Source organism: Rhynchophorus ferrugineus, unplaced genomic scaffold, assembly GCF_030347505.1.
Source record: "Rhynchophorus ferrugineus isolate W39M unplaced genomic scaffold, kcgeb_rfMv2 rfM5, whole genome shotgun sequence".
Classification (NCBI taxonomy): Eukaryota; Metazoa; Arthropoda; class Insecta; order Coleoptera; family Curculionidae; genus Rhynchophorus; species Rhynchophorus ferrugineus.
The window spans coordinates 10812761-10838173 of NW_027472584.1; the positions used below are offsets into that span (position 1 = coordinate 10812761).

General features: G+C 31.1%; 1 non-coding gene across 1 annotated transcript; it reads right to left on the reverse strand.

Moving 5' to 3' along the window:
* Positions 1-3982: 3982 nt before the first annotated feature.
* Positions 3983-4089, reverse strand: LOC143197825 (U6 spliceosomal RNA). Its single transcript, XR_013006078.1, has one exon. It is a non-coding gene; the product is annotated as a U6 spliceosomal RNA (small nuclear RNA).
* Positions 4090-25413: the final 21324 nt, after the last annotated feature.

Here is a 25413-nt window from a genome sequence, read left to right on the forward strand (position 1 = left end):
CAAGAAGTCTTGTCAGAGAAAAGAACTTTGTTGGCTATTACCTCCAAACTAATAAATGGTATATTTGGACGAATTCACTTCAAAATACCAAAAAAATCATTAATCAGAGAATTAAACTACAAACTGCTTCAATATCCACCGTATTCGCCACGTTGTCTTATTTTGGCTTTTACACAGCTTTTGCTCTGCAAAATTTTTTTTAATGATTTAATTTAAAAAAAGAGGCAATATATGGCTTAAAGGGGTATTTTGCAGTTCTTTCAGCACACCAATACAGTTATATCATCCATAAATTGAAGGTTTGTGGGGCAAATATATAGAATTTGAAGGAAATTCTACTAACAGAAGTAATTTTTGCAACTATAAATAGTTTTTAATTTCCACGATTTTATGAAACCACTTAACATATGGATTTGAAAATATGAGACAGAATTTTATTTTTAATAATTCCTGAAACTGCTTGTTTGTTGATGCTTGTTGCCCAATGTTTAATTGTTTAATTGAAATTCGGGTATAAATACCACTAACAGCATCATTAATCTCTAGAAGACGTTACAAAAATCCAAATATCATGAGACAAAAGTGATTGAGCGAGTTTAAATTTAGTTGATAAGGTCTATTATATAATATTGTATTAAATGTTCACAAAACGATAAAGAACACCTACTACAAAGATTGTTTCTCAGATCACAGAAAGTTGTCTGGTTGTCCAGTCCTATTATTGTTTAGAAGTTTATCAGTTCTTATATCACTCCAAACAAGTTCAGGAGGTTCAGCAAGTCTTCTAAAGTTAATAACCTTCATGGATTTTGAGGTAAATGTTCTGAAGTCGAAATTTAACAAAGGCGTATTGTTAAACAAAATGATAAGGAATCATGTGCACGTAGAATGAAGCAATACTTGCGAATTATACCTGATTTGTGTTAAGTGCTACTTCGGAGTGTTATCCGATATTGTCCCTAATATTATTATCTTTTCATACACTATTTGTGCGCGTGCTCAACTTGCTTGTTGGTTTTTCTTTAAATACATTCATTATACTATAGATTTCCAATATTGAAAACTAAGGAGTGGCGTACTATTGAATTTTACAGTACATTTATTGACGTATTGTACATTTTTTTGATACCTACAAATCTTACTTATCTAAATTATGCTACAGTAATTTTTTGAGGGTAATTAATTGAGGTCAATTTCCTTTATATTCTAGTTTTTGTTACCAGATATATTGAAACAAATAAATGCTGCATCTGTTTATATTTTAATAATAGTAATTGGTCATTCTAATATTTATGTCAGGGTTTCCACTTCTTGGTCTCCTTAACGTAGATGAGATAACACACAAAGACAAAATAATATGAAGACTATACAAAATAATACGTCTTGTTGCATGTTGTCAATAATGTTTCCATGTAAATAATGCGATGCGGATGTATTACTCAATTTAGCGTATAATTCGTTTTATTCTGCGACGGTTAAGATAAGAGATTTGGAGACATGTGTGATTTCTCAGATGTCGTTTAACTTTCCATGAGCAACAGTATCCACGGCAATGCGAGCATGTACAAAACATCGTACCATAGAAAGATTGGGTTGTGAAACCCTTTATAACGGAAGTCAACGTTAAGCTGCGTAAGAAGTTGTGCAACGATCATAAAACCTGGATGATTGGAAGAATGTGGTATGGTCTTGTGAACCATTACTTACATGGTTTCTTACAAACTACCGGGTTTATGTATAAAGAAGTTTACGATCCGGACTGCCTGTTTTCCGCAGTCAAGCATGGGGGAGGTTTCATTAAGATTTGGGCGGCAATCGTGGTATTCAGCTAGTCCACTCATTCACGCCACTGGCCAGATTACTGCGAATGAATATTTCGGCATTCTTAATGATATAGGGTTCTTACTATGACCTGTATATTGCTGCCAGATACTGCCATATTCCAATATGATAATACACCCATACCTATAGCCAAATAGGTTTAGCCTTGGTTTACATCTTTACTAACCAGCACAATCCTCAGACCTCAACATAACTGAACCATTATAAGGAGCTTTAGAGCAGAGAGTGACGAGTAGGTTTTCATCTCCAACATCATTGAACCCTCAATCAGAATAGAGTTTAATGAGTGGTGACCAAGAAGTCTGGTCAGAGAAAAGAACTTTGTTGGGTATTACCTCCAAACTAATAAATGGTACATTTGGACGAATTCACTTCAAAATACAAAAAAAAAATCATTAATCAGTGAATTAAACTACAAATTGCTTCAATATCCACCGTATTCACCACGTTGTCTTATTTTGGCTTTTACACAGCTTTTGCTCTTCAAAAACTGTTTTTTAATGATTTTGTTTAAAAAAGAGGTAATATATGTCTTAAAGAGATATAGGATATATAGAAAAAAATATATAGAATGTTAAGGAAATTGTACTAACAAATGTAATTTTTGCAACTATAAATAGTTTTTAATTTCCACGATTTTATGAAACCACTTAACATATGACCTCAACATAACTGAACTGAACATATACTCAGACCTCAACATAACTGAACCATTATAAGGAGCTGTGATGGAGAGTGATGAGCAGGTTTTCATCTCCAACATCATTGAACCAATATTTGGATGATTTGACACAAAAATGGGATAACATTCCATTGGAAACTGTTCCGACACTGTAGGTATCTATTCCTGCAAAAACTGCAGGTGTTTTAGAAGAAAATGGTGAAGAACAGTTGTATTAACTAATATTATATTTATAATAATTCATATTATTTTGTCCATCATCTGTTACTTTTATGGGTTTTCTGTTACAATGCTGTACAAAGTTGTACTCGATCAAAATTAAATAAGAGTGGACACACCAAGGGAAGAAGTAATATTGTGTTCTATTTTTGTCTTAAAATAATTTATATTTATTTATCATTAACTAACGATCCAATAGGCTCTGGGACATTTTAGGGTTGGCGTTAAATAACTTCTTTACAAAAATGATTATAATTATAGATTAAATCTTAATAGTATAAAAAGCATATGCATAAATCAGGTAAGTGCATATATAGAATGTATAAAATTGTAAGAGTAGAAACAAGACGTATATATATCTTTTTTCTTTGATATTTTCTCTATATATGGTCGTTCTATACATATAGACTTTTTTATACATATAGTCGTTCTATACATATAGTCTTTTTTATACATATAGCCGTTCTATACATATATAATAATATATAGTAATTTCTTTTGATCTCCCATAGTTTAATTTCATTCAACAAATCCCAACGCAACTGGTAGAGCTTTTTGTACAATTCCAACGTATGAGCATTTAGATTTTTATACCAAAATATAATATTTGCAGTTAGTGATTCCTTTATCCTTTTCGGATGTATGGGTTGTGTGAAGCTAAGTTTCTTGAGGGAGCTCATGGAGTCTGTGGCAATTGCATACAATTTGTGGTTTTTTTTTGAATGAATTCTAATTATTGAAAAATGGCAAATAGTTCCACAGCCGGAATACCAGTCACTATATATAGGCTAAAGTGTTGCTCTTGCAACAAGTTCGTAACTGCCGATCCAACGTCAACTATCTTTCTTGGAACCATTAATAAATATGAAGTGATGATCCCGTTATTTTTCTCCATTTATCTGACCAAAATTTTTACGAATGCTATGCGTGTTGATCTCACTCTTCAGTCTCAATATTTTCATAGATAGATTAATTTTAATATTTCGTGGAGCTCATAAAGTTATTTTATTATTAGGTATGAAGGCAGGGTTATAACTCAGTTTTAGTCTATTTCTAATATACTAGAACCGATGATATTATACTCCATGTTTAATAACTGAGTGATTAAAATTATTACGGAAAAATGTCTTAAAAATATATATATGGAAAAAGAATATATATGCTTAAACCAGAGTAAGTCAGCATACCATGCATGGAGTAATTCCCTTCTGTTATCCAAAGGGGATATTTCAGCTTCGCAAAAATGTGGAACACTTCATGATTTTGGGGATCATCCCTATGCAGGGGCTATGCTAACCGTCTCTGAATCATTCCAATTTTAGTATATGTACCGCCGAAGCGAATACATCTTCTTTTTATTTTTTTAAAGTCTCCTTTTAACAACGAGGGTATATTTGGACTGGAACTACAGTTTAACGTGAGCTCCGAACCACGGTATTCGGCATTAAGCTTTCCGACTGGCCAGTGACCAACTTAGAAATTATCCTAAAAGATATCCGTCCTTACCCAACCTGATTTTTATTATTTATTATTATTTAATTAATATATTGTTACTAGTCGTTTTCGTCTAACCTACAATTTGTCTTTATGCTAACTTAAATCTAGGTAAATAACTAGGAGGACCCATCGGCCCTAACTCAGTCTCTGGTGAAATAATGCTTATACACTTCACTGCTGAATTTTTTAATATATGCACTTCACTACACAACACTACACAAGATCAGATGGTTTGTTTCTTTTGAGTCTGTGTCTGGTTCTGGTTGTATCCAAAAGTTGCAATATTTCAATATTAGTACGAGAATGGAGTCTTTCCTCGTGCCCCATTGCAATTCTTTTGATTTCTTGACTGACTGTGGGTATCTGAAGGTCTCGATGTAGGTAAACAGTCCTATAGTATTTGGGTGCATCCACAATACCTCTCAGGACTCTGTTCTGAAAATTTTGTAATTTATTAATGTTACTCTTTGCAGAACATCCCCATAATTGAACTCCGTATGTCCATATATGTTTCAATATTTGCTTATATCCAGCGAAGTTTTGCATCTAGATTCATTCCGAGATATTTAGCGTTGTTACTATATGGAATGATAGTGTGATTTAATCTTATTGGTGCATGTACGGTCTGTTTATAGGTGAACTCCATATGTACAGATTTACTTTCATTAATTCTTATTTTCTAAGCTTGTGTCCAATTATTTATATTGTCACTTGCCTGTTGTAATTTTCGTGAGGCTTCTTCACTACTGTCTGCGACAGCTATAATCGCAGTATCATCAGCAAATGTAGCCATCGTGATATTTTCCATTTGTGGTATATCACAAGTGTAAAGTAGACAAAGCATTGGTCCCAGTACACTTCCTTGTGGTACAGCTGCTTTTGCTTCTTTTATTGTAGAGTAAGCTTCTTCTTCTTGACTCTAAAGATTCTGGTTGTAATGTATGATATTAATAGTTCGGTGTGTTGTTTTGGTAGCATTTTCTGTAGTTTATGAACAAGGCCTTCATGCCAAACCTTATCGAAGGCTTGTGCTACATCTAAGAATATAGCTGAGCATACTTTTTGACTTTCGTACCCTTTTTCAATAACTGCTGTTATTCTGTGGACTTGGACAATTGTTGAGTGTTAGTTAATAAACCCAAACTGATGTATTGGTATTAGGTTTTTTTTCTCTATGATCGGTTTTATTCTTTTCAACAGGAGTTTTTCAAAAACCTTAGATATTACTGGCAGCAGTGATATAGGTCTATAGGATTTTATTTCGTTTGGTGACTTCCCAGGTTTTGGGATCATTATAATTTCCGCCATCTTCCAAATGTCTGGGACATGTTTTAATTTAATGTTGTATTAATCAAGTTGGTGTGTTTTATAATTCCCTTTTTTGGTAGTTTTTGCAGTTATTCTCCTGATATTAAATCGTAGCCTGGTGATTTCCTTACCCAGCCTGATTACTGGCGTGACTGGGATTATTTTCCTTATCGGATTTTGCACTCTTGCCTAAGAAAAATCACAAATGTTAAACAATCACAAACATAAATTTACGACCAGGCCTCAGCAGTTACGACCATTCTGTCGCCTTTACCACTGCGCCAACCAAGCGGGCGAATACATCTTAAAATAATATATCCAACAGCTAGACGTCCGATGTCCATTGAAAAACTAAAACAGATTTAAAGTTGGGTCACTTTTTTTTAGACAAACAAATACCGTTTTAGCGCTGACTCTAATAGAAACTGTCATGTTCTAAAAATACTGGTTCCCTTGACACATTAAAACCACTCTCACTTTGCCACTTCAAGTTTACTTCCGTTAAAGGAATAAACATTTTAAGGGCTCCCAGAGGCAATGGGCTTGTTAGTGCGAGTTGCAGAATACTCTAGGCGCTCGAAACGTAAAATAAATTTGGAGATAGAAAAAGAATAAATACTTCGAAACAACATTAACTTTTACCAGATGAAATTTATTTTATCATCATCAGTTTTGGACTTGGCCCTTGCGACAGGATTTAACGCTGGAGGTCAACCATTCGAATAATATTTCGAAAGCGAGATTCATCGCAATATATATTCAGTAAAAAATAAACCGGGTAATATCTCACCAGTTTTAAGGAGACTTTCTTTTGCTTTAAAATGTTTGACGCCTTTTATTCGCTTTGCTTTGTCGAAAGTTGTTATGCCGTGAAAATGGAAGTTCCCAAACGTAATTATGGTTATACTTTGCTTGTTTACTTCTGCACTAAGAAAAACGAAGTACAAACTTACCGACCATTGTGTGGTGTTTGTGATGATGAGTGCTTAAGTGAGGCCCAGTACCATAATTGGTTTCATCGTTTTCATTCCGGAAATCTCGAATTAATGGGTTAATTTTTTGTAGTTCATATGTCCAAAGCTTAACTTTTTAAAAGCATGCCCTTTTTTCAAATTTTTTATAATTTTCGAAAATATAACTGTTTTAATAACGTGACGTTTAAAAACAAAACAACAACTTATGACGTTGTATCAAACATCATTTGAAACTTGTTTTGGTGCTTCGGAACGTGTACAAATGTTGCAAAGTGGATTCAGAGTGTTTTTGTAACTTTTGTGGATTTTATATGCTCGGTAAATGTGGAAAAATCATGATAAATACACTAAAAGATATGTATTTGTAGTACTTTGATTTTGCAGTAGTAAATACTAGAATTAGATATTATTGGTGTATATTATTGGTCGATTGGTTGGGATGCAATATGGACCCACGGATTAACAAAACGTGTTCTCTGTTCTACTCGGGAACCCACAGGACGTTATTGCAACCTCCTTACATTAACCTTGACATTATTAAATATTTTGTAAAACCGCTCTATCGAGAAGGGCCAGCTTTCCAATACTTAACCAAGTTGTTCCCAACACTGTCATGCGCAAAAATCAAAGGGACATTTGTCGAGCACGATACTCGGAAACTAATGGTTGATGTAAAGTTTACAAAATATTTAATGCCTGATGAAGCAGCAGTGTGAACATTGGTACAATATGTTGCTCACAACGTTCTCGGAAACCATAAATCACCAGATTAAAAGCATATAATCCATAAATTGTTGCAAAATTACCACAAGATTGGAGCTCGAATATCTCTTATATTACATTTTCTGCTTTCTTATCTTGATTTTTTTCCCACGAAACTTGAGCGATACGAACGACCAGTAAGGAAAACGGCTAGTTCAAGATATAGCAAAAATCGAGAGGCGATACGTAAGGCATTATGAGCCGTTACTATTGTATAATGCCCAATGCATGAAGTAGATCCCAAGTGCTATAAAAGAATCAGTTTAACCTCTGTTAATTTCTGACTTATACTTTTTAATTCAATAAATGGCCGTCAATAGTCAAAAATAGTACAATAATAAATTTGTTTAATATTAAAAACTAGGACTAATTTTAAAGAACTGGCTGCCCTTATAAACAACTTTTGGAGCTTAGGTTCATCACCGTGTATACTTGTGTAGCTAAACGTGTTTCTTTCATCTCGTGACATCACGACAAAACTAAACATGGACCATAAAATAGTTTTGTATTATTCATATAAGAGTGGATACCAAAAAAATCTCAGTACGTACTGCTCATTAATTAATAGGGAAAATTACAAAAAGAAATTAACGCTGCTGATAAGGAATGAAATCGAGCTAATTTTAAGGCAATTGATTTCGAACGATGGAAAGCGGATCATATACGACAATAAAATGCAATGAAGATCCGATTCTAGTTGAAGCCCACAGAAGATTCAGAGTTGATTACAAAGGCCGCCTTGATGCCAGGAAAGATAATGGGAAGGAGTTTGTGAGGATTAGAAGCGAATAGTTCATGATGAGCTTCACACTAGACAAATCGCCTCGCTACTGTCAAAACTAATGCGAATCAATTAGGGTGGTAAATAAATGCCCAAAATTAATGAATCCGTTGTCTTCTATTACTTTAAAGAAAGTTTGAGAAGATCATCGAAAATTCTAAATTTCTTCCAAAATTCTGAAAAGTTCTACTCTCACCGTTCACCATCACCACTATGTTTTTACCAGATAAATGGCTAAAGATCATCGATAAAATTGAGTGTTGTCATATTATAACTGTATATCGAATCTTTTTTTTTTGATGATCGTTTTTTGTATCTCCATTTTCGACAAGCTCATTGTAATCGAGTGTCATTGAATTCATAAAATTTTGTAAAAGTATGTAATTGATATTTATTGTTTAGGGTAAATGATGTGGCTCGGTGAATGGATGTAAAATGATATGAAATAGTGGTGTTTACATTATGTGACTGTTATTTATTAAAGTGATATAAAAATGTAAAAATACAAATGATAAAAAAAAGGCTGACAAGGGTGTTACCTGGAGATGAGGCTTGGGCAGTCGATGGTAGCACGTCTAAACCAAATGATGGTCGAGTCCTGAATGAATGGAAATCCCCTTCAATAACATCCCAGATAAACGTCTCGGGGTTGCCAGCTATTCGTTATCAGGTTCTAGTTGGCGCTGCTGGCACCCCGCCCGTGTTCAACATCTGGAATTATATTTCTGGGTATTTTGTAGACCATTATTGAACCGACTTGAAAATTGCCATATCATAACTGTGCATCTTTTTTTAAAATATTTTCTTGAAAGCACAATATAATTCTAACAAAATATATTTCTGTATAGATTATAGTGATAAAATATATGTTATATCGATATTTCTCGCAAAAGCTTGACGTTATTGAATTTTATTTTGATTGGTTTAAAATATTCGCGATAAGAGCATTCTTTGCATTTCGTTTTCGGATTTTTTCCGAAAGAATGCCGAGACGTGGGGACACTTAGGGTACATTTTCAATCTAATTTTATTGCGATCCTATTCAAATCATCGTATTGTGCTTTATTTTTATTTGAAAATCTAATTATTTTCTATCCATCTCCGAGTATTACCGCTAGCATCTTCAGTGAGACAATTCAGTGGAATATCTGGTATTATAGAAATAGTTAGTGACCATTTGAGATTTTTTAAAGTCGTGCACACAAATGCTTCGTCACTGTATTTAAATTACAATTTGAAGAACGGGGTTTTATTATCAGGCTTATAAATTAATTTAAAAATATTTGCAATAGATGATGTTACTGTGTATTAAATCCCATCGATTAGGGATGCAGAAAATATATCGATATTTTTGACCGATATATAGATATATCAATATTTGTTTAGCCGATATTTTTCGTATATTTCGATATTTTGGTAGTTATGTTTATAAAAATATTACTAATCTTTAAGAAATTTAGAAAAATATATATTTCTTTAAACTAATATTTCACTATTTTTATTTTAAGAACCGTAGTGGATCCAAAACATATATTTTTTAAAATTAATATATCACTATTTTTATTTTTTCTTAAAAATATCTACATATTTTTTTGTAAAATATCGATATTTTTTATACTTATTGCAAAAAAAATATGGATATTTTTTTCCTCCGATATATCAATATTTTTTTAAATATCGAAATATCGAAATATCGATATTTTTCGGTGGCCAACACCCCTACAATTGGGTACCTTTGTAGCCAACTTCATGTTGAAACCTGTTTGCTTCACTTTTCAGTATGTGTCATTGCGTCGTAGTGTGAACAAAAATGTTTTTCAATGCCTGAATTAGTACCGAGGAATTTCGACGTTTTAAAGCTGCTGATTTTGGCATTGAGGACGAAACGCTGAAAGTCAGAAAATTTGAAGACTACACGAGTGAATACTATAGAGAGAATAGTTCTGAGAAGTGTTTCGTTTCTTATGAAGATACCAAAAAATGGATCGGTTCATAAAGATATATCCTTCTTTCGATATGGAATTCGCAAATTGCCAGATGAGAAAAAATAGATTTTCCACAATTAAGTTTCAAAACTGTAAAACTAATTATAGGCCTAACTTATAATAGAAATATGGATATAAAAAGCACCCGAAGCAAATCTAAAGCATATCCAAAGCCTTTAATAGTATCTTTATTGTTGCCATACAAGTTCAAAACTACTCTTACATCATGGGCAACGCAACTATTGTTGACCAGTGATAATAGAAAGGGACAATGTTTGGGGAATATAACAATATATGGCTAATTATTGTCGAATTATAAAATAATAAATTGCTTTCAATGTTTACTTCAAATCATCACTTTATGATAATTTCTAGCTTTTCTCTAAAATCCTTCTTTCTTGGAATTTGGACCAAAGTATATATAAAAATAATAATGACAAAAGCATTCTAAACAGAATGATGGAGCACCTCGATAATATCACCAGAACAAATACATCGCACTGTAGATATCCTACCTCAATATTCTTGATTGTGTAATAATGAATATTCTGCTTTACATGAAATACAATCGGGTGTCCCACAGGGCGACGTACTGGGATCGGTTTTATTTACACTGCTTACATTCCAACTACTGAGGATATAATGACTGCGACCTACGCTGACGATACTGTCGCCTTCTCAGTGCATTCCGACCCAAAAACTACTTCGTTCTAATGCCATCTGAATAAAACCGAGAAATGATTTAACCAATGGAGAATAAGGCCAGTCCATTATCAAGCCATTCATAACATACGGCATTCAATTGTGGGCCCAGTAAGCACCAGTAATATGGAAATATTGGAAAGGTTTCAGAGCAAGGCTTTAAACAACATACTTAATATTTCTCAAATCATGAGCAACAAATATATATATATATCGCAAATTGGGTGTATATATAGTAAAGAAGGAACATTGATCGCTTGATACATTATAGCAGAAAGTATCAAAAGAGATTTGCGCAATATAAACACGAGCTGGCATTGGCGTTGAGTGAAATAAGAGAACGAAAGTACGTGAGATTCAATAGATGCGATATCTCCAGTCTGAGCAACATATTCATGTAGAGGGATGGGTGCTGCACCCACAGATTAAACAGCAGTCTAGAAAACTGTCTTATAAGTGACTGATATTCCTGAAACATTGCCATGGTGCAGAACAGGGAAGGAAAAAAAAAGATTATTACAATCACACTATATTCAAAGTGTTGAATTCAAATTATTTATCAATTGAAAACGATAAAAAATCCAAAAATTAAGTATTTGAAGACTTGTTTGTAATTTGAAAAATAGCATATAATAAATAAAATAAAATATATAATGAAAATCAGATGAAAAATTACACCATGTATTCGACTAATTGTTCCTTATTCCTTAAATTTCGAATAAAAATTAACATATATTATATAAAATCTATTAAATCTACATTCAAAAATCATAAATATAAATAGAAGTTTATTTCTTTCTTCCCTATGGTGTATCGAAACTTATTTCATTATAAGAATATTTAGAGTCAGGTTGGGTATTGTGATGTAATAGTGTGTTCAAGGAGTATTTCACCAAGTTGTTTATTTTAAACAGTTTAAACGATTGTCAGGAAGCAATTGAAATTCAAACGGCTCTTATATTGGCTATATTTTTATACAAAAACGACGTTGGCATTCGGAAAGCTCCATCTATTCGCTTTCTACGACCATAAATCTCGGCAATTTGAAACGTTCGATTAAATTCAATTTGCTTTCGAACAGTTAACAATTTGTTAGGGGAATTTAACACCAATTCTCTTAAGGAATTATGCAGAATTAATTACGATTTACTCTTGCAGTTTGGGGTAATTAATAAATCCTGAAATGTAAATCCATCTTAATTGGTGAGTAAAACATTGTGATATATGGCTATTAAAAATGTAATACAATAGGTGTGGTATTTAATATTTAAAATTGCTTTAATTAAAGTATTGATTATTAGGTAAACTTTATCGTATTTCTACATATCATTTGAAGGTACAACTGGAAGGGTCTCTGGGTAGTAAAAATTAGCATTTCCAGCATTGGTCATTGTGATCAGTAAGCATGCCAGAATAACACCCGATTTTGCTACTAATAAGGTTCCTCAAATTAATGAATATGTCTTCACCTCTCTGCTTGATTTTTCTTGTAGGGTGGATTAATAAATTTGTAGCATTATATTGCACCTAAACGCAAATAACTTGATAACACGCTCCGTAGTTTGAATTCATTAACAGAGCGTCACTCCCATTTCGATATATAAAATTGGAAATATTGGAAATGATTCAGCACAAAGCTTTAAGGAACATATTCCATATTCATCAAAGCATGAGCGACAGATCTATCTACAGGTTGGATCTCAAATTACTTTGACAATCACACACATCTAACTAACGGAAGCAAATAAGGTGCCTTTAGAAGTTTAATAATTATTAGGCGAAGATTTTCAGCCAGTAAAGTTATTCACAGACAGAGATTCGCTCAAAATTCTTCCTCCTATTTTCGGCTTGTTTCTTTGCAAGCTTTTTGAAGTATTATTTTAGTTTCTATATAGTATTTATGTGTTTTTCAATATTTGTTCAACGTATTAATTTGAATGTGCAAAAAATTAAATAGAAATTGTCATTGATCAATTCTGCGGCTTAATGTAGATCTTCCTTTTGTATATTCCAAAATTTAGTCACAAAATAATATGAACCTATTAAATATAAAGTTTTGTTGTCGGTAGTAGTAGTTCGCTTTTTTTCATATAAAACAATTTCATAATAAACATATGACAAGTAAGACAATGGCTTCCGATATATATTAATGTATATGCAATAATATGGCACGCCATTTTCTATTTTGAATCTTCGTGCAGTAAGACCTTCATACTCTCCTTATCATCCACCTTAAAATTGATACTTGCCGGCTTAGTTGGCGCAGTGGTAAAGGCGACAGGACGGTCCATCAACTGTTGCGATAGTCGCGGGTTCGAATCCTGCTGGGGCACGGTCGTAAAAATATATTTGTGATTGTTTAGTATCTGTGATTGTCTTAGGCAAGAGTGTAAAATCCGACTAGGAAAATGATTCCAGTCACGTTACTAACCAGGCTGGGTAAGACCGGATGTCTTCTGGGATGATTTCTAAGTTGGTCACTCGATAATTCGTACTCGCCGTGGTTCGGAGCCCACATTAAACAGTAGGTACAGTCCAGATAAACCCTCGTTGGTACAAAGGAGATTTTAAACTATAAAAAAACTTCGTTAATTTAAAACATCCAAAATTAGTATTAATATAATTGATACAGTTTCAGCATATATTTCAAATCTATGGCTTTTCAAAATATATGGCTTTTCAGGAGTTTACTTTGCATTTTTTTAATTGATATCTTTAATAAAATAAAAGTTTTATTCTAAATTGAAAATGAATAGCGGAATTAAGGGCTAATCCTAGTCTAATGAAAAATAAAGAACATGAATCTAACTCAGAACATATACGTACATTTTTATTTTAAATAATTTTTGATAGGCTTGTTATTTTAGTTAGAATGACGTATACTCTTTTATACGAAAATCTTTATAAAATCTCTTTTATTGAAAAACAGTATCGGATAAAAGAGACCAATGCGGAAATAAGAGACATCCAAAAAGTCACCATCAGAATTTTATCGATTAGGTTTCGTTTTATTAAGCGGTGCTTGATGTATAATAAAATCTGCCCCTTTTTCTGAAATACGTAATATTAAAACCATTTTTATCTCACATTTTCAACTTTATATCTGTTAAGAATATAAATATTTTAATATTATGTAAAGAGTTATTGATATATTTAACGCAGACTTTGCTGAAACCGCCATAAAAATATATTCTAAAGGTTTTTTATTTGTTAATGTTGACGATAAATTATCATTTTTATGAAACGTATTTGTATTTTAACATTATAACTTAGTTAAACAGAGAAGGGTAATATAATTTGTTACATCTACCAATGCTAAAATACTTTTTTCTATTTAACATTGAAATTGTTAACATATTGATTTTCAATCGAATATGTCGATTTTTATATTCAAATCAAGAACAATATTTATTCGTTTAGAAGAAAGTTTACGTTATTAAAGTTTTATGATTTTGAAATATTAGATGATTTCTAAAAAGCACAATACTAAAATAACTGTTTTTTAACGTTTACTTACCTAGACTAATCAAAAATAAAACATGAAAAAAGTAGTTTAAATCATTTTTCATAGAAATCTGATCGTATATTAGAAGTAATCGCCAAAAAAATGGAAAGCATTTGAGTCATGTAGCAAAAAAAATCTACATAGCATAAATAAAGTAATATTTTTGGAGTTTTTATTACAAATAAGTTAATTTTTAAATAGTCAGTTATTATTAGAGATTGTGTAATTATAAATAAATACAATTACTTCTGAGAGTGTTTATAACCAAAAGTTTGTAAGTTGTTTTCAAACATATAAGGATTGCGAATTAATTTTGTATATTATTGCATTGTATTTATTTATATTACGTATATAGTACTATTGTGGATCTTTAGCTCTTTTTACCAGACTAAATCAAGCAAACAAGATTTAAATGAAATGAGTAAATTTTAATTCAGTTTGGTTTTGAATTATAATTGCATTCTCTAAAAATGTACAATATTGTCTGCAACAGTGTGAATACTCATACATTTCTTATATAATTCTATTAAATATACATGCTTGTAAATCATGCTTATTAATAATTATTATTGGAAATTATTAATATTCATTATATATATAGCCGTTATATACAAATTTAACATATCCTACCAGACAGTGTTAAATATTTTTTATATTTTTTGCCATTATATCAGCCTTGAAAATTACTAAATCCTAGTAATTTTGTTGATATGGTCATATCTAGAATATATTATAATTTTTATTAATATTTCAATTTTAGTTTTTTGAGTGAATTTTGCAATACCAATATATAGTATACTGACAAATATTTACTAACTGAGATGAATATATAATCATATATTAAATTTGTTGTCTCAACTTCACTATATTTCTTTCATTTCTTTTATTACCAAGAAAGAAAGTAGTGTTTTGTAATTTTTTATGAATTTCATCACATTTACACAACCATATATAATAAGTAAGTAACAAAATAACCACAGAATTAGCCAATAATAAGCATAAACAAATGTAGATCACCTAAATGTGCATGGGCAGATCAAACCAATTGTATACTTCATCTTGTTTGTCTCCCTGTAGTCTATTTTTATCCATTCCTCTAGCTGCATTTGAATTCTACCATATTTTGAAGATATAAAGAGAAAAGACAGAAATCATCAGAAATATTGATGTAATAAAAATATAGTGAAATCAGGACCGAACCAAATCAATTGAATATAGAGTAAAATATTTAAAATTAAATTCTTAAAAGAAGGCTTAACATTTCTCCAATTCTGTGGTTGGCTTTAAAAAGGTTTTACGTTGGTTTGCATCTCATGATATGGTTGTATCTCATATATAATATGTTAGAATTTAGTAACATCTTGATTCTTTTTGTCCGTTCCTATGTAAGTATGTTTTTCATTATTGAGAGATTTTAGTCACAGTGCCCACAATAAAATTCATTACAGCTGCAACACCCTAAAAATAATTCCACTAAAACTGCACAAAATTAATATTTTATTTTATCCATACTTATCTGTCTAAGACGCAATCCGTTTCTGACTAACTATTTATTGGCTTCGGAATTTTCGATCAGAGTAATGACAAATATTAAGTAGCGAGTTAAAATTTATCAAAACAAGCGAAGCTCAAAAACAATTGGTTTATGACCTTTGATAATCATCAGTAATTTATAGAAGATTTTACAGAAATTTGACAACCAGATGAATCTTATAGGTTGACTCGCTTACATGGTCGGATGTATCAGTATCGGACAGCAGTATCAGATTAAATCTAATTTACGAATCGCTATAGGCAATACATTCGATATCATGACGATATGAGTTCACTGTTATTTTAGATATACTATAGATAGTATTTCGATAGATAGCTGACTACCTCATCTTTCTGTTTCCAAAATGGTAAATAAACCCTTGTATATAAGAGTCAGCTGGGGTTTTTAGGTATGTTCATAGAAATGATAACGATAATCAGAGTATCATGTGGTATTGTTCAAAATAGGTGTTAGTTGAAAGGGACAGTGATAAGTGAATGCGATGAGTAGAGGAGAAGTAGACAGTTCTGTTTTGAAATTCACCATTTGGATGAAATAGACTTTTATTAACTCTTATATCACTTTTACGTTTTAATCAATATCTACACAGTTTTATCAACGTTAGTATACAAATAAGTTAGCAATGCTGTTCAAACTTTCATTTTATGTTCAAAATGTTCATAACAAATATTAAAAATCAATTCATAAATTAAATACTATTTATTTAAAGCAATATTACTATTAAACTGTATAAACTAAATGGCCCGATATGGTTTTAGTATCCTGGAGATTTAAACAGATTTCTCACGTAAAATTCATTGTTTTTTTCTCGAGTTTTTCTGGAACGTGAGGTGATTTTTATCATTCTGGTGCAGTTTGATTTATAAACTCATCGTATCAAGATATATCAACATTTTGAGGCCAAATATTATTACTTATTATTTTTAAATTGTTGATGTAGAAATTAGTATATACTATTTTTAGTGTTGGGCATAAAATAAAATCGATTTTTTCTTTGTCAAAATTAAAAAAATTATGATTGAATTATGTAAGTTATTTTTAAAATGCATTTGTCCAACGACTAAAAGAAATCACAGGTAAAGTAACACTTAATCTCGTGATATATATGTAATAGTGTAATTTTTGTCATTTGATAATTTTAATCTACCTATTATAATGCGAAGTATGAGTATAAAGAACTGTTAAACAAACAATATAATTTAGCTTATTGAGACGCCAATTATTGATTTATTAAATTTGCTTTTTAATTGGAAGAAATATTTTACAGAATCCCACCAAATATTTTTATAAACTTTTGGCGACGCTGCTTCATTTTATCCCAATTATCAGTTTTGGCTTCAATAACTTAAAAGTGGCGATTTTGATGCCAATGACAAAGAACCAAAATGGAGGACCAAAAAAGTTTGAAAACAATGAATCAAATGATCAATCAATCAATGTTCAAGGAAAATAGTTTTCACACCAATTGACTGAGAATTCTATTTCGAAATGCTTCAATACAGCGGTTTCATAGTTTGCTATTTAAAAAAGAAGATTTTTTTTGTGGTGTGTTGTAACTGACGATGCAAAGCGGATCTATTACGACAATCTTAAGTGTAAAAAAGGCATAGGTTAGTTCAGTAGAATCATTCACATCAGTACTGAAGCTTAATGTTAAGGTTATAAATTCTTGTTCTGTATGTTTTTCGGATGAGCAAGCTGTACTGTATAATGAGCTGCTAAAACTGAATGAAACTACTGATGGAGATTTCTACGATATATACAACTACGTAATAGTATACCGTGTTCGACCACTTTCAATTATATCATTCATCATCATTATATTATTCATATCAATGCAGATTAGTAATTTTTATGGATTTTAATTTTGTTTAAACGTTAAATGTATTTTACTATTTAACGGAACAATGTATAAACGGGGTTACAAACTTTTGCGATGATTTTTAGGTTTCTTAAAGTATATTTATATAGAAAATTATCTTGTGTATCAATATTGTCTTTCCAGTCTTCTCCGTCGTCTTTGAATCACGAAATCTTGACAGTGACTGATAATGCTATTTCATGACCTTTATTTAGCGCGTTTTTAACAATAATTTTAATTCGAAATGATGTTAAATAGATATTTGATATATATTATAAAATTAATAAATTCATATTATTAAATGTAATATGAAACTGAATCCCAATATATTAAGTATGTCACGCCAACATTCGAATTAACACTAACAATTAGCAAAAATAAATAAATCATGTAGTAATGTAATATTTTTACAATAATTTGGTAGATTAAGAACAATCAATATAAATAGAAATGTTGGTAAATATTATATAAACAATTTAATTAAAGTATTATTTGAACGAGTTCAGTAAACAACAAGTAAAATACAACTAATTGAAATAATTAATCCCATTAAATTTTATTATTTAGTGTAAATTAAGTGTAAATATAATATGTACTTAACAGAAAGTGGTAGGAATAAATTGATAACATAGGATTCGAATTTTGTTGTAATATTTGACTTCAAATTTGTCTGAATTTTGTTGAACTGTATGTATTTCATACTTATTTTTTGTATGTTCTGGTCTCTTATGGGTCCTAATAATTATACGATCCTGATAGATAATAGCGTTTGATCTTTCAATGTTCAAAATCCTTTTCCAAATTATTAAATTTAGCAGATCATTTTAATCAAACAAATAGTTTTTTAGCTGACACCCTAGCATTCCTTCTTAGTGTATTTGTTTTTAATACATTGTTCAAAGGTTCTATTGCCATATTTGTATTGAGTCGAAATATCTTTTAAAATATCTGAAAAATCAGAAAGATATAAATAGACAGAAAACGTGTACAGATATGATGATATTTCATTCTTACCTTTACTATAATCTTCAAATAAGTTCGGTTTTTATATTATTTATATATAGAAAAGGACGCGTATTTGTGAAAACTCTCAGGTTAGATTAGATCAGTGCGCATGTGCAGTTCTAGTCAATCGAAACTTTTAAAGGCATGGATGTATAGGTTTTTTACTGTCGTCTGTATTATCCGATGCGGTATGTACCGCCGCTTTACTCTATTTACTGTGTACAACATTGCTTGACAATTATTTCTAATACAATGATATTAGACTGGGACCCTATCTCTAAAAGATAGGGTCCCAGTCTTCTCCGTCATCTTTGAATCACGAAATCTTAACATTGACTGATAATGCTATTTCATGAGCTTTATTTAGCTCGTTTTTAACAATAATTTTAATTCAAAATTATGTTAAATATATATTTGATATAATGTCGTATTATTAAATGTATTATGAAACTAAATCCCAATATACTAAGTATGTCAGGCCAACATTCGAATTAACACTGACAATTAGCAAAAATAAATAAATTATGTTGTATTTAATATTTTAAAAATGATTTAGTAGATAAAGAACAATCTATATATATAGAAATGTTGGTAAATATTATATAAACAATTTAATTAAAGTATTATTTCAACGAGTTCAGTAAACAACAAGTAAAATACAATTCATTGAAATAATTAATCCCATTAAATTTTATAGGTAAACTGATACCGAGGTGGTATAGTGATTAGTTAAAGCTGCTTGGAAGCAAACGGATTCAATGGAAAACTTAAACTGTAGAGATTTATGACCGTAGAAAACGAATAGATCTGGTTTTGTGGATACCAATGTCGATTTTCTTTAAAAATATAGCTAACATTAAAGTTGCTTACATTTAAACACCTTCCATCTGTTTTACCTAAGCTAAAAATAAGATTCAACAACTTTTTAAGATATTTTTATATCACAGAGCAGATCATAACTACAGATATACTATATTAAATCATACATCTTCGATAATTATTAAAATAATATTATATATTTCAATATATATTTGTTGTATACAAAAGTTTTCGCATTTTTTTTAAATATTGAAATTAATTTTGTCGATTAAATGATATATCACTTTTCCCAGATTTCAGATGGTTTAAAAATGTCGTCTCAAAAAAAATTAAAATATTTGATTCAAATGCAAATCGGATGGGACTAAAAGTGATCTATAAGCTAAACTAGGGATGTCGGCCGATAGATACATCGATAGATCGATATTTTAAAAACAATTTCGATATATCGAAGAATAAAAGTATCGATTGTTTTTTGCAACAACTAAATTGGGCCAAAAAATATTAGAAGATTATATATTAAAGGAAATAAAAGGAAAGTAAATACCACATGATTCAGTGTTTGTGTATATATAATGTTAATAAAATACGAAAATATTAATCATTATAATAACGTGGGTAAAATAATGCAAATGATCATGAGCTATATCAATAAACTTGATGCAAATTATTGTTTCTCGTCAATTATATATTGAAAGAATAATGGCTTTATTTTGGAAGTTGTATTTATTGTATCCAAATCTATATTTTGCATTTAGACCACATTGCAGACAGGATAATTGTCAACTACTATTAGTAACACAAGGAATAGAATGTAAGAGTCTCTGTAACATTTTTATGTACAAAACAACATTATTGTAGAGTAAAACGGGGGAATAGAGCAACATAAATTTCAAAGAGTCACAATCTAACAACCAACGTGCTTAGCCGCACGGTGAATGTAGCATCTTAGAGTTTGTTTAATGGATATGTGTCGTGAAGTGCTCGTTGCCAAATGCCCACAGACAAAGTATTTACAACCAGAAATGTGGGTATAATTACTATTACTATGTGTAAATAGATATTACCCATACCCATGGGTAATACGGCATGTAGCATTGGGTAATGTGGCAACATCAATTTATTATCAGAAAATTGTAAAATACGATGTTCAAAAACATTCTCAAATTCATCAAGGTTGAATATTTTTTGTGGGTTATTAAAGATATTATATGTTCTTAAAACTTTCTCTAGCAATTCGAAGTATTTAGCACATTCATGTCTTATCATTCCCTGAGCTCTAGGGGTTGAAATTCTTGAGCTCTACGTACTGCCAGCTCAGGATGTCTTTTCATAAATGACAGAAACCGATCTTGTTCTGTCATTTTTTTCTCATTATTAAAAGTATGGCGAATATTTTGCTGGATAGTACGCAAGTATGCAAGTTTATTGATATCACAAGCTGATAAAACAAAGATGTGCGATACCATGTTTCGTATATATCTGGATAAACTAGTTTCTTGTTCAGAAGAAAGACAGACCTTCGCGCCTAGAGGAACTTCATTTAAATTCCCTGATTATTTTCTTCCCATTAAAGTTCTAACCAGAACATTATAAAATCGACTTATATCTCGAACTGATCCTCTACCATTAAGGATATCCCCAACTACATTCTGAGGGCTTTCTTCTGACCACTGCCTATTTACTTCTATGCATTTTTATTTCTACTATACCTTAAACAATAAAAGAATCTGTAAATGATTCGATCTGTTTCACTATTAAAATTCTTGGTGTAATATGCCGCACTACCATTTTCAATAGGCATATTACCCCGAAGAGCAAGAAAACAATTGAAACTAAAATCCACAAACTTCCGTTTAAACGTAGTAAACGCTACATATGCAAAAGCTAGGTTAGATGTCTTACTTAAACCAATAATGTTATTTAAATCGGATCAATATAAGACCTGATTCGAAGACCTCTTATTAAATTTACTTACCGGATTTATGGCACAATTCACGAAAACGTATCAATAAAACAGAATATCAGATAGAGGCATGCTTCATCATATAAAGGATAGCAAGTGACTTGCTGCGACGGCGCCAACCTTCCGTACTAGCTAGAATAGGACTGAAGCGTATTATCCAAACTACAGTAAAAAACCTATACATCCAGGCCTATACACGTTTCCATTGGCTAGAACTGCACATGCGCACTTGAGCTAATCTAACCTGAGAGTTTTCACAATTCATTTTCTATACATGAATGGGTTCGACGCGACAATGAAAAAGCTGAATTGTTCACACAATACTTAGATAACATTTTTCGGCCTAATGATATAGAATCTACCATGAATACATCTCCTATTTATCAACCCGATATAGATCTAAATTTAATTTCTCCACTGGAAGTTGCCACTGAAATTGATAACCTCAATCCTAAAAAGGCACCTGGTATAGATGACATTTCACCTGGATTATTGAAAGAACTGCCACGAAAAGCAATCATCATGTTGACATATATATTTAATGCCTGTTTAAGGCTGAAGCATGTCCCGGAATGCTTTAAAGTTGCACAAATAATTATGCTCAGAAAACCTGGCAAACCTGCAGAACCAGTCGAATCTTACGCTACTATTTCGCTACTACCTGCAATATCAAAGCTATTTGAGAAGCTGATATATAAACGTGTTAAACATTTGGTAACAATACCAGATTTCCAGTTTGGTTTTCGAAATCACCATTTAACTATCGATCAAGTGCACAGAGTAACTGCGGCTATTGAAAGAGCGTTTGAAGAAAAGAAATACTGCCCTGCAATATTTCTGGATGTCTCACAAGCTTTTGATCGGGTTTGGCATTTGGGATTAATCTGTAAGATGAGCAAATAGTTACCGCGTAACTATTGTCAATTGCTGGAGTCATATTTATTCGGAAGAAAATTTAGAGTATCGCACGAAATGGCGTTCTCGACATTTAAAAATATCTCGGCTGGAGTTCCACAAGGCAGCGTCTTAGGACCTCTCCTGTATCTGCTCTACACTGCTGATATTCCAACAACAAAAGAAACACTTCTTGAAACCTTTGCTGATGACACAGTTATTATGGCAAAAGATATATCTCTGCCTAGGGCAATAGGAAAACTGCAAGTGGCAGTCAACAAAATCTACAAATGGACAAAAGATTGGAAAATTCAACTTAATAGCTCCAAATATGTCCACGTTAATTTTGCATTAAGGAGAAATAATAAAAACTTAATTATATCACTCAATGGATGCCCAATTCCTCAAGCAGAATCAGCAAAATACCTTGGAATCCATCTTGACGGTAGATTAAATTGGAAGCATCACGTTAGACAAAAAGCAAAACACATTAGAACCAAAATAAAACAACTATACTGGTTAGTCGATACTCTCAACTTGATCTAAAATCAAAGAGGTTGATCTATAATACAATTATAAAGCCAATTTGGACCTATGGGGTGCAAATATGGAGTTGCACTAAAAATGCAAATCAGTTAATCATACAGCGCTGTCAAAACAAGATTCTTCGATTGATTACCAATGCCTATCGCTATGTAACTAATGAAGAACTGCACGATGACCTGGAAATCAAATGGATTTGCGAAGTTGTGCAGGATTTCGCCTTGAAACACGAAAGAAGATTACTATATCATTCTAACGTGGAAGCAATACAACTGCTGGACAGCGCACAGGATGTCAGGAGATTGAAACGAACAAAACCATACGAACTTGTGTGAACATTTAGTGTGTATTATTAGTGTAAACTATAGCTATAAGTTAATAATTAATAAATAATTATAATTTTATAATTGAGGAATACATACTGATGTATTTTCTCGTACTCGTCTTGCTTGTTAATTAATCCAAGCAGATAGGAAAAGTAGTAATAAATTAATTGTAATAATAATAATTAAGATTGTACTAAGCGTATCTAATAAAGATGTTATAAAAAAAAATTCTATACATGCCTTGTTGTTTGCCACAGTTGTGGTTAAAAGTTATTTTTAGGTTAATTTCGTATTTTTTTTTGAGGAAATATAATAATTTCATAGGCAATGAATTATTAGTAAAATATTATATTTTATAACATTAGTTTTGTAGATTGTTATTGAACAAAGGATATATTTTTATGTTAAATAATATGGAAACAGAACTTATTCGAAGATTATAGTAAAGGTAAGACTGAAATATGGTCATGTTTGTATACCTTTTCTGTCTATTTGTTAGTATACATATATCTCTTTGACTTTATAGGTATTTCAAAAGAAGAAAAAAGCTAAATGTTTAAACGGAGTGTCATGCATTTTCAGCATAGTGTAAATATAAGATGTACTTAATAGAAAGTGGTTGAAATAAATTGATAACATAGGATTTGAAACTTTGCGATTTGTTATTTATTTCGGTTTATATAACCGTCGGGAGCAGATAAATAATGTCGAAATATTATATCATTTAACAAATTTTATTGCAATAAATGGAATAAAATAAATAAAGAAAATTTAATCTAAGTGATACACATTTAGAGATATACACACAAACCATATAAATAATAAGCACTATATTATTACAATTGTATAATTTATAAGCACCACCTTTATATTATTAACAATGTCGGTTTGAGATTCTTGACTGACTGATTTCGAATCTGTAGATATATTGTCTATTCTGTAATTAATTCCATTTTCCTTATTTGCTCCTGCTTCTGGCTGTGTGTGTTTTTTTTTTGGTATAATTTTTTAATTTCATATCTTGTAATTTAATCAGTGTTTTCTCTCTGCGAACACTAGCAACATTATCTGCAAAAGAATTATGTGCCCATTATCTTCTCATACATATATACCAAATGCACATGCTTGCACACAGTATTCTTTATCGTATACTCTGGATAGCTACAGACATACATATACACATAAAACTTACACACCCTACTATACAAAGTTTTACAACTCTCAATCTCGCAGCTTTGATTTGGTATATTTTGTTGTAATATTTGACTTCAAATTGGCCTGAATTTTGTTGTATTGTATGTAAACAACAATTGGTGAACTGTATGTATTTTATACTTATTTTTTGTATGTTCTGGTATTTAATGGGCCGTAATAATTATACGATCCTGATAGATACTAGCGTTTGGTCTTTCAATGTTCAAAATCCTTTTTCAAATTATCAAATCTACCCGATCATTTAACGAATCTAATAGTTTTTCAACTGATACCATAGCATTCCTTCTTAGTGTATTTGTTTTTAATACATTGTTGAAAGGTTCTATTTCCATATTTGTATTGATTCAAAATATCTTTTAAAACATCTATAAAATAAGAAAGATATAAGTATAATTACAAATAGACGGAGAACGTGTACAAACATGAGGATATTTCATTCTTACCTTTAGCATATTCAAATAAGTTCCGTTTCCATATTATTTAAGATAAAAATATATCCTTTGTTTCATAACAATCTATAAAATTACTGTTATAAAATGATAATATTTTACTAATAATTCATACCTTATACACTTATTTTCGCCATTATGTCGCTAATTTTGCCTATGAAATAATTATATTATCTCAACAAAATGTATATACAAAGTTAACCTAAAAGTGACTTCTAACCACAACTGTGGTAAACAACAAGGCATATATAGAAAAGAACGCATACTTGTGAAAACCCCCAGGTTGGATTAGATCAGTGCGCATGTGCAGTTCTAGCGAATCGGAACTTTTATAGGTATGGTTGTTTAGGTTTTTTACTGTCGTCTGTATTACCCGATGCGGCATGTTGCCCCGCTTTAATCTATTTACTCTGTACAACGTTGCTTGCTACTTTACAATTATTTCTAATACAATGATAAACATATCTCTAAAACCTCCACTTCCTGTCCTTCTCCTCGACGGAGAATGCATATATTTTGATTT